An 11,165-nucleotide genomic window follows, 5' to 3' on the forward strand; every position below is an offset into this window, starting at 1 on the left:
CGTTACCATTTCTCGTTAATCAATTAACTCATTCAAACTTAATGAAAAGACTAATTAACTCCTGGTTAAAAGGTCATGGGAGGCTTGTTGAGGAGAGAACTTGTAAGTACTGAGAACTCTCTGAAAAATAATAATAGTATGATAGCCTTACAATAGCCTTTAAAATTAGTCTCTGCTCATTTAACTAGTTTGATGCATTGATTAAATGAGAAAGGTAACTGAACTCATTGAAGTCTTTCTCTTATTTCTGAAGTACAATTTCCTGTTCTATTTCAAATAACTCTGTAAGATCTTCTGTTTAATCTACTTTACAATACATCTTTCCTTGATCGTCCACACTTAATTAGAACATCAAATGATGGAAAAATGATGCAGGCATGGTGGTGAGTGACCAGCATAGGTAACATATCTAATCCTGTGTTCACGTAACAGGTTGTTAGTATATAATGATGCAGTGAAGATACAGGTCATAGAAAAGACAAGCAGATGCAACATTGATCTGTCTGTGTCACTGTCTTTGTCATGTTTTATTTCTTACTCAGTAAGAGGCTCAATCTCTCCTGTATTTCAGCATCCAGTGCACTATATTATTTAAAACACAATCCATGTCTCCACATGTCTAAATTGATATGATCAGGAGATAAATCTGTAGTCCATAATAACTAAGTTTATGAAATGGATCTGTGTGTTTTCACCCAGATTGTTTTGTCTGTTTTTTGCACAGTAATCAGAGACTTCAGTCTGCAGCTTAGTCCTTATTTTTAACTGATAAATAATAGAACTGTTTAGAAATCATCACATGAAAGTGGAGTGAGAGAGACAGACAAACAGAGGAAGATGCAAAAAGGGAGAGAGAGTGATGACCGTGTCCCAATACTTTATTTTATAGTTGTTTGTGTCAGAAAAGTTTGCCTGTATGTATAGCCACATACTACAAATGTTGAGTGGAGTCAGAGTGGGAGAGTCTGCATCCATGATGTGACACAATATGACACATTGTTTAATAACACGGTTTTTCAGTTGCATATCAGAAAACTGCAACCCGTCCCTAGAATTTCCACCTTTATTTCTTATAAAACACATACAAACAATTATTAATTTTCTCAGCAGCCATTCTCAGACAAAGTTATGTATTAATTGTGTAAAAAAAAAAAAACTGAATCTAGCATTTTTCAGGAGTTTAGTGCATGTAAACTTCTGTTGCAGGTGTGGCAGAATGGAAGCCAATGCAGGCATGGTGAGCAGAGAGGGTTGACTTTAGGCAGTGGTTTTGGAGGAGGAACATCTAACCCACATGTGAAATTGGTTAGCATTAAGACATCCCTGCAACTTCAAGGTGTTAAGGATAGAAATGCTGAGGAATGGAGCTTTGTTGCTGATGACCCTGCACCTGACCCATGGGCCCCAGGGGACTTGCACTGTGACAGGTACTTATTCCCAGCAGTATCCATCAGCTACCAGCTCTGCATTTGTGTTTTTGTGTTCTGCCTTCAACAAATACCAAATATTCTTACTGCAATTATGCTGTTGCGAGATATCGTTCATTACTCCCCAAAATGTGCCATTTCTTTTTCAATATGCTAACAACTTATTTATGACATGGCTTTAGTACTCGATCCTGATTGGTAATTATAGCAACAGTTCAAAGCAATGGTCTGTTTTTTTCTGCTTGGCAGATGGTTGTTATGAAGAATTGTCTGATGCAAATAAATCTCTGATCACAGACTGGGAAGGTCTAACTGTCTTGATATCAATGCGCATAAATGTGCAGCTAATTTATACTTTAACTTTACTGACTGTGGGAAAACTAAAATAATAGTGCTTATTCAAGCAGAAATGTTAAGTTTAAGGTGAGTAATAATGGCTAAGCTAGCTCATTTTAAGAGGGCTGCAGAATTAACCCTTGTGGACCCAGTGAGAATAATGGTGGGTTTTTAGTAGGGGACTTGGCTTGGGGTCAGGATCCTGTTCACTCTGTTGAGGTTCCAACCTGCACTAAAATCTTGCTCACTATACACAATGCATTTTATCATCAGTAACGTTTATGAAACCCATTAAAAATGTATTTAAACTGTTTAATATTTCTGTCCTTCTCATTTGTGGTTCCTTTCCGACTCTGCAGCTGACTTCATTAAAAATGTGGTGTGAAGAAAAGTTGGAGAGTGAGTAACAGTTGAATTTAGATACCCAAGTCCCTTTGAATAAGTGAGAGAGGCTCTATAAAAGAGGCAGTGAGGCATACTGGGGACAGGGAGTGATCTGCTTGCTACTTTTACCTGAGAGGAAACACACACACACACACACACACACACACACACACACACACACACACACACACACACACACACACACACACACACACACACACACACACACACACACAAATACCATACCAATGGGCTCTCAAGTGCAGCTGAGAGAAATTGAGAGAAGGGCAACCACAATAGGCCCCTGGAGATCCAGGGTGACCCCTGGGAGTCTATAATTCAGAAAGGGGTTAGTCAGTCATTCACACACACACACAATCTCTCTGAACAGACTCACAGGGGCAAGACCGGCAGTTCATTATCACTGAGGAGAGGTAGAGGAAGAGGAGGGGTAAAGAGGAAAAATAACAGCAGGGCTGAAACGAGGGGTAGGAGAGGGGGAAAATGAAAAGAGAAGGTGTTAATAGATTTCCCTCGTGACTGAACACGGCAAAATAAGCTTCAGTTTCTGCGTTAGCATTAGGAACAAGAAACAATTGACAGAGCAGAGGTCAAGTCCACCGGGACCACTGATCCCTGGAAACTTTCTTCAGTTCGCAAAGAAAGAGAAAAAAATATACATATATTTCATGTTGTTATGTACAAAATTAAAATTTTCTTAGAGAAGGAGTAGATGACGTCATGGAGCATTTTGGTGATTGTAGCGCAATCTTTGCTCTCTTCATTAGAAATGTTGAGTGATTTAGATTTTTACTTCTGTTTTTGTTGTTCACAATCACAGATAATTTGATAAGTACCATAATCACTCTAAGATGTGGATTTCAACAATTCATGTTGCTGATATTTTTTTTACTCAAGCTGGAGATAAAGGATACAGGATTCACTTAAAACCCCGGCATCCATGGTTTCCAGAAAGAATATCAAATTTTGACCTGTCAGACCACAGAACAGTTTTCCACTTCCCCCTAGTCCATCATAAACGGGCTCAGGCCTAAATAAGTCGCCAGCATTTCTGCAACATGTTTAACCCTTGTGTTATATTTGTTTCTTAGGGACAGCAATAATGTTCCTGGGTCAACTTCACCTAGGGCATATTTAATTATCCAAAAGTGTCAGAACCCAAAAAAATCCCAATAAATACATTTAAGAGTATGTGTGTGTGTGTGTGTGTGTGTGTGTGTGTGTGTGTGTGTGTGTGTGTGTGTGTGTGTGATTGGGGTGAAATATATCACACAGTTGCAAAGAAACACTTAGTATTTGACACTTCTGACCGCATTTAGCCTCCACTTGGCTGCCGGGTCAAATTGACCCCCAAAATGTTTCTATGTAATGTAATCATGCAGGTAAAATATGTGAAATGAACCATTTTCATTTTATATGTTGATTACACCAATTACGCAAAGCAGAAGAAGTTTCATAGCGACAAAATACTTTTAACTTTTTTTTTTTTTTTTTACTTTAAAATGGGTCAATTTGACCTGCAACATAATAGGAGGGTTAAAATGGTTTCCTCTTTGCATAATAGTTTTGGCTGTGAGCTGTGTTCACAGACAGTATTTTTTTTTTTAGATGTGAGCCATGCAGTGATTCCCACTACAGAGTCATGCCTGTTTTTGATGCAGTGCTGCCTGAGAGCCCTAAGAAAATGCCTTTATTATCATGGCATGGTCAAGATGATCGGGGACTTAATACATCAAGCTCCTGTCTCCTCCTCTCTCTTTTTTTGTCTATTAGTTCTCTCTGCATGTCACCAATTACTTTCCTCCTGGGGGTGTTTGTCCTCCCTTGTCTTACAGATTCCTGTGGTTTGATGTTACAGACCCCCTGCTGCTGTAGACCTGCTTGAGTAATTAGTCATACATACTGTATACTTTCATAAATATAGGTGTTATTGCTAATAGTGGTTGTATTTTTAATATAACAATTGCAATTGAAACTTCCAGACTGCATATTTTAAATAGTTTCTGTGCTGTGTGTCTGCTTGTCTCTATCGATCTCTCTTTTTCTGCCTATCTCTAAACTGCTTCCTCAACCCAGACAGTTGCAGCATGATAGCTTTCCACTGATGAGTCTGGTTTGGCTCACAAGCTTGTCAAAAGAAACATTGTCCTTTCCAAGGACTTTGTCAGAGGCTTGGTGGATAAATGATGTGTCTCTGTTTGAGATAGTTGAAAAATAAGGGCTGAGACCTGCTGAACAAGTTAAAGTGTGGTGAGATAACTATGGTTTGGCCTAATATAAATAAAATTGACTGATTGATATAAATCTTCAATGCTCCCTTAATTAGTATGGGCTCCTGTTATTCTCAACTGATTCCTTCTGCAATATTGATGGGTATTTTTCTGAAATGGGTAACACAGGTTTGGTTACAAAAAGCCCCCTAGTGGCCAGAATGGGTGCATCTTTTAGGTCACTGGAACAAATAATAAACAATGCTTTGTTTGCTGTAGTCTGTACCATCACACACATTGATACACACAATATGGCTGGATGACAGTGATGAGTCATGTTTTAAAAATCTACAAATCATCTACATCCGACAACAGCTTATTTAGTGCGTGCGTGCGTGTGTGTGTGTGTGTGTGTGTGTCTTGGTGTATGTTTACATGGTTCCTCCTGTCTGTGTGTGTTAGGAGATACCACACAGAGCTGTGACTAAAGGAGCAAAATACAGACATTTCACACACACACACACATTCTCACAGACACACACACAACAGTTTTTCAGCTCATTAGGCAGAGGGTTGCGTGTCTAATCAGGTTTTGTATGGATGGTGCGGGGTCATTATGATCTAATTTACCTTTAGAGGTTATTCAGCTGGGCAGAGAGGGAGGGAAGAGGAAGGAGGAGGATGGTCCAGATTTAACTGGAACTTGTGCAGCGTGTTTTGTTCTTCACACCGATAAGAAAACATAATATCTGTGAAACACTGCATGGTAACAATGATTAGAGAACTAAAGCTACAATATTGTTTTTTGGAGTTCCCAAACAACATATATATATATATATATATATATATATATAAACAGTTAAAGCTGCAGTAATCATAATTATATGAACAACAGGGGAGTTAAATAATCCCCAATGACAAACTGCATAAAAATATCACACAATTAAAAACTCTTTGTAACTTTTTAGCATATTCCAGCCCTTTGTTTGAGTCAACGTATGCATTTTGGTTGAGTATCCCTGCTTTCATTGGCTAAATTTCCAGCAGCAGAAGGAAGCTGTTTCGTCTTGTATTCAGTAAAAAGGTTTCCGTGCTTGCAAAGACCAAGACACTACAATGACCCTGAAAGATCTGCACTGACAAAAAATAAATTGTCCCACAAAGTCAGAAACACACAAACAGATAACAAATTTAACAGAAAAGTGTATTTATGCAAATCCAGTCCTGACATCAAAGTGAGTCAGACCTGTAGGGGGAGCTCTGGATGGAGCGGTTTGGAGAGGATGGATAGCTCTGTTAAAGTAAACACTGCTGCTCAGTGTAGCTACTGTAAGCTAACCAGCTTAGACAGCTCTACAGTTTGAGGTGCTACTGGTGTGTTCCATTTGATCTTGAAAGACTGTAATTCCAAGATGTTCATCAGATATGTCACCTGGAATGCCTCCTGAGGTCGGAATTCCTACTAGGAAACTTGGAGCAACTCAGTAACCCCAAGCTTGATATCCAAGATGGCCTCTCCCTTCATTAACAGTAAAAAACTGTACTTGTATTAGTGTTTATTGGCAACTTAGTTGTGCTCCTTTAAAAACAGGAGCTAACAGCTAAAGAATTTTCTGTATTGTTTCAGCTCGTAACTGGAAAGTGGTCAACTAAGATCTGAAGTCATTCCCAGCTTAGACATTCTACTTCCAAGGTAGGGGAGTGGTTCTGTTTATTTCCCTCTAACTATCTCAGGAGCTTTGGAGCACTAGGAAGTCCATGTTTTAAGGCCTCAGTAGCATTAGTGGGACTGTATCTGTGCGGTGGCTCTAGCTAAAGAACCCTGACTCAGGGCCGATTATAGATTTGTTGGGATCAGCCTCAGGATAAAACCTTTGTACCAAGCAGCAACATCCAGTAATAAAAAATGAAGCTTATTTGGAAGTGTAAAGAGAAAGAAGTAGAGTGTCCATTGAGGCTGACTTAAAAAGTCAAGGAAACACAATAAGAGCCTATACCAAAATCCCTATTTTTAAAGCATAAGTAAATGTTTTGGGTATCTTTATACCTTTTTAGAAACCAAAGGGTGACATCACTTAGACTACTTAGATGCCTAGTTTTATTCCCCCTGTTGTCAAACTGACCTCTAATGGTTACATAGGGTGTGTCGGTTCCTGGCTCATGACACCTTGCTCTCCCTGTGGTCTAACTCTCCTGTGTGAGTTATTATCCAAAAAATGATACACCAAAGTCCTGTCCTAGAGAACTGCAGCATTTTCTTTTAACTTGAAATTATTGATTTATTTGCAGTGAATTGCTGTGTATGTACTTGTTTCTGGCAAGATTGACATTTGCAGTACATTGAGGTAGCTGTATGTCTTGGAGTATAGATATTCCAAGACAATTTGCACAAATGAAATCATATTTCTTCTTGATAAATGTCAGTGTCACATTGAGGCCAACTGTCAGTAGCTTTGGACCCTAAGAGCTGGTTAAAATCCGAGCTGCTCTGTGGTGCAGGAACATGTATACATGGGGGTCCACTCCCTTTGTTGAAGTTTGTTAAAAGGGTTAAAGAGTGGTGTCCAGAGGCAGCAGTGTGTGTCCTGCACAGCATGCAGGGATAAAGACTCCATATGTTAGTGGTCAGCCAGCTCAGCCCCCAGCCAGGAGGGCTGACCACCTGCCAATCAAACTGAGCTCACACAACAATAGGAGGGTATCAGCTTTAGCTGAGCCAACCCCCCCGCACACACACACAGGTCATCCACAAAAATAATACAGTCCAATGGCAGTTCCTTGCACCCACTTGGACATTAAAGGTAGTGATTCGACACCAAAATCCCTCAAGTATCTTTGCATAACAGAAACATCATGTGGTTGATATCAACGACTGAAGACCATCAGATACCAAGAGGAAGGAATACAAACTTTCACAGATCAAACTTTCGTTATCCCTTATTTTTGCAAAAATCAAGCCTCTCAACACAAATACATTTATTTCTCATGTTTTCTGACAACTTTTTTTTTTTGAGGAAAGAGACGCTGCAAATTTTGACTCAAAATCATGGCAAAGAATGCTCTCCTTTGGCCTTCCTTTTGGTCCTTTCCTACACTCTGGACAACGGTTTTTAGTCCCAAGGTGCAGGACACAGCGTCACAAGAAAAGCTTTGGTCCTGCTGCTATTACTGAGCTGAAAAGGCAATAGCTTTTATTTTCTCACACAGCCAGCCTCCAATTTTAAGACTTGAGCCCAGTTTTTCTTATTTATTCATGTGATTCTATCATTTTTATTGGTTGACTGTTCTCTGATATGCGTTTTAAATGGAACCTTTAGCACTTTTATAATTTTACCATGTCTATTCATTTTACCATTTTTGTGTTAGATTAGTTTTAAGATATTTTTGTATGTTTTGCACATTAAGTAGTTTGTTCTGTCTGACATCTATCTTGTAATTTTGTATTGACCTAACATCTCACTGGCTGCAAAACAAGTTTACCTACGGGTACAAATAAAGTAACCTGAACCTGAATTATCCAGAGGACAGAGGATGGTAGAAGTGGCATTGGCAAGAAAGTATCCACTTGGAAAGCATTGAATAAAAACTGATTATATTGAAAAACACCTAACCTTTCTGTAAAGTGACTGATAGGGGACATTCAGTTAACTCACATTGACTTACTCTCTTCCTGAAAAATTATCCTCTGTTATTCTAAATTAGTCACTCTTTACCAGTAGTGTATATCATTTACACTTTTTATTTTTGTTCACACAACAAACTTAGTATTTTTCTAGGTGGACTGCATGTGTGCACCCAAGAAGACACAAATTTATTTTCTGGAAAATTTACTGCAAGCTATCTGGCAGGGGTGATGATGTTTATATCGGACAACCAGTGCTTACCTGTAAGAGCAGACAATTACGGCAATTACTTTAACTTTAACTTTTTACCACAAATGCATCTCTTTTATTTGGTGTTGCAAGAACTTGTTTAAAGTGTTGCAAAGGCAGAATGCATTTTGGGGTAAATGGTGTAATTATCAGTTTTGCTTTTCGTCTGCATGAAGTGAAATAATGGAAGAATTCTGCAGAGAATATGCTGAAAAATTTATTGTAAGCAAGATGGTGAGGTGATGATGTTAATATCATTTTTCAGGGGCTGAAAACTGCTTCCCTCTTTAAGAAATGCAAACAAACACTGAGAGCTTTAATCAGTAAGGTTGTATAGCATAAAGCTAGAAAAAAAGCTGAAAGACACTTGGAAACTTTCTGGTGCTCAGGGGTACTGCAGTCTATGGCAACAATTATCTGTTTATTTCTACCTTTCATATTCAACACATGCTTTTGATCATTATTAAACATTTTGAGACATATTCTTGATCAAAGTTTTAAAATAATTTTACTGCAGAAAAACACACCTAAAAACTTAAATAAATTGGCCCGGTGATATATATTAAATCATACCTACATTCCAATATTATAAACAGCCCTACATTTAGACAATGAGACTATAGTCGGACAGTAAAACAACAGGTTTTGTTATATATACATGTGTATATAAAATAAAAACTACAATGTAAGTCAAATGGATACAAGAAGAAAGAAGAATTTGCATTTTGTCTCACGCTTTATCCACCTATGAGAATACATTACCTATAAAAATGTCCACGCAACTAGTCCTCCACCCAACAGGACCTTGTCTTTGCTCCATTCCAAAAGCACTTGCATTAATCTTTTGTAATAACACTTCACTTCTCTTGCTCGTCTATGCATGTTGGAATTGTGTTTATCTTTTCAAACGCTTAGAGAAGTAATTCACGGACAGTCATTCACTCAGACTAACCTGCCACAATGCAGCTCCACTACAAATCAAAGCCTCTTAATGACGCCATTCTTTTGATGCTGAATTTCAACCATTCCTAACTCTTTTGGGAGCTTTTGGCACATTTGATTAGGAGATTAGAAAAAAAAAAGAAAATTGGGAGAAGAAAAAATGAAGGAAAGCAGCTTTGTGGGGTGTTTACAGACAATTGTGCACACTGACAGAGGGCAGGGTGTGTGGCCTTGGTCTTCAAGTGCTACTTCACAGTCACACTCACATGTTTGGCAGGATTGAAGCTCTGATCTGCTTAGATCAGTGGACAGACAAAAAAATCTATTCTGTTGAGCCACATTTCAAAGCTGGAATACCCTACAGCCTACGTAAAGTTATGAGTCTATATTATGTCACGTCAGAGGAATTCAAGAAGGCTTAGACAGAATGTTAGAGCTGCTAAACAGAGCTGTGATTAGAATAAAGCATCAAACTAACACCTTTTTTAGAAACCTCTGGAGACCCACACTAGCACTCCCATGATCCAGCAGCACTGGGTCCTGACCCACTGTGTGGTCTGATCAGTCGACCTCAATTTGCACTTCAGATTCAAGCAAAAAGGCTTTCACAACAAGTCGAAGTTTAAAGTTGTTGGTGGATGGAGTGTGGATATGTGGTGTGCAATCTGTTATGAACTAAGATAAATGAAAGCGTTCTGTCCATAGACTGTATAATACATAAATGTAGTCTCAGTGACCTCACCCATTGGTTTCTGAAGTGAAAATTGATCGCCATATTTGAAATGCTAAATCAACTGAGTTTTTGGTCGACCTAGCAAAGAGGTGGAGTTAAGGGGATTCTTTTGCCTCCTCGCTACAATTTGCCGGCCTGTCAGTCAGGTCAGCTCCTCATTACGCAAAACTCGTAACCATAATATCCTCAAAAGTAGATAGTTATAAAAGTTATAAATTAGTTATGAAATACTTCACCCCTGAATCTAATAAGCCACGCCCCCAATGCTTATGAGTACACAAATAACAAATGGAAGAATTTCTACTGACAGAACTATTTGATAAATGTAGGATCATTCAACCATGCATTGACAGGAGCGTCTTGTCCTTGGAGGCCACCATTGCTTATGGGACTTTACCAATAATTAATCTAGAATGTGACTGCTAAATGTGGCTCAATATTCCCATTTCGACAAATTGAACCTTCAGGGAATGGATGAAAAAGTTCTGTTCATCAATTTCTATTGGATCCAGTTTTTTTGGCTTCTAAATGTATTTTCTGTTGCCAACTCTGTGTTTCACAGACCAGCTCATACATTTAAAAACAGAGGTTCATGGAAAATAAAGTATATACATTTTTGTACACTGAATACTGGCTTTTATTTTGAATAGAATACATGGTTGCTGTGTTTCGTGGTTCAGTTAAATAATAAACCTAATTGCACAGTTTAAATCTTGAATGACTGGAGATTTTGACAGTGAGTACTTTGTCTGTTTGAACTCAGTAACTTTAGTATTCTGAAAAAAAATAATTGGAGGATTTTGTTGATTTTGATTATTTATGTACATACTTTTCTTTTAAATGTGAAGACTTATTTATTGAAATACAAAACAAAAATCTGCTCAAAATGTACTCAATACTCCTACTATGGTATTCTTTAAAGTCTTAATTACCTTGACAGGTTCCTGCAGTATTCAAAAGTTCCTCTATGGAATGACATTTTAAGAAAGTTAAGATGACTATACAGAAACTGTTATACTCAGGGAGGAGTTCTTTGGAACCTTGGTAGCTGATCAACATTGACTGGTTTGACTTTATTGCCTGTGAGTTAGTGAACAGGTACACACTGAAACTGAAAAAGCCATGGTGATGGTGTCAAGGAAGAGCAACAGTTGACCACATGAGGGAGCACTGAGTGCACTGATTAATAACAGCCACGTGTTCAACTTAGTATTCTTCAGAGAGCCACACTGCAACACTG

Source organism: Notolabrus celidotus, chromosome 6, assembly GCF_009762535.1.
Source record: "Notolabrus celidotus isolate fNotCel1 chromosome 6, fNotCel1.pri, whole genome shotgun sequence".
Taxonomy (NCBI): domain Eukaryota; kingdom Metazoa; phylum Chordata; class Actinopteri; order Labriformes; family Labridae; genus Notolabrus; species Notolabrus celidotus.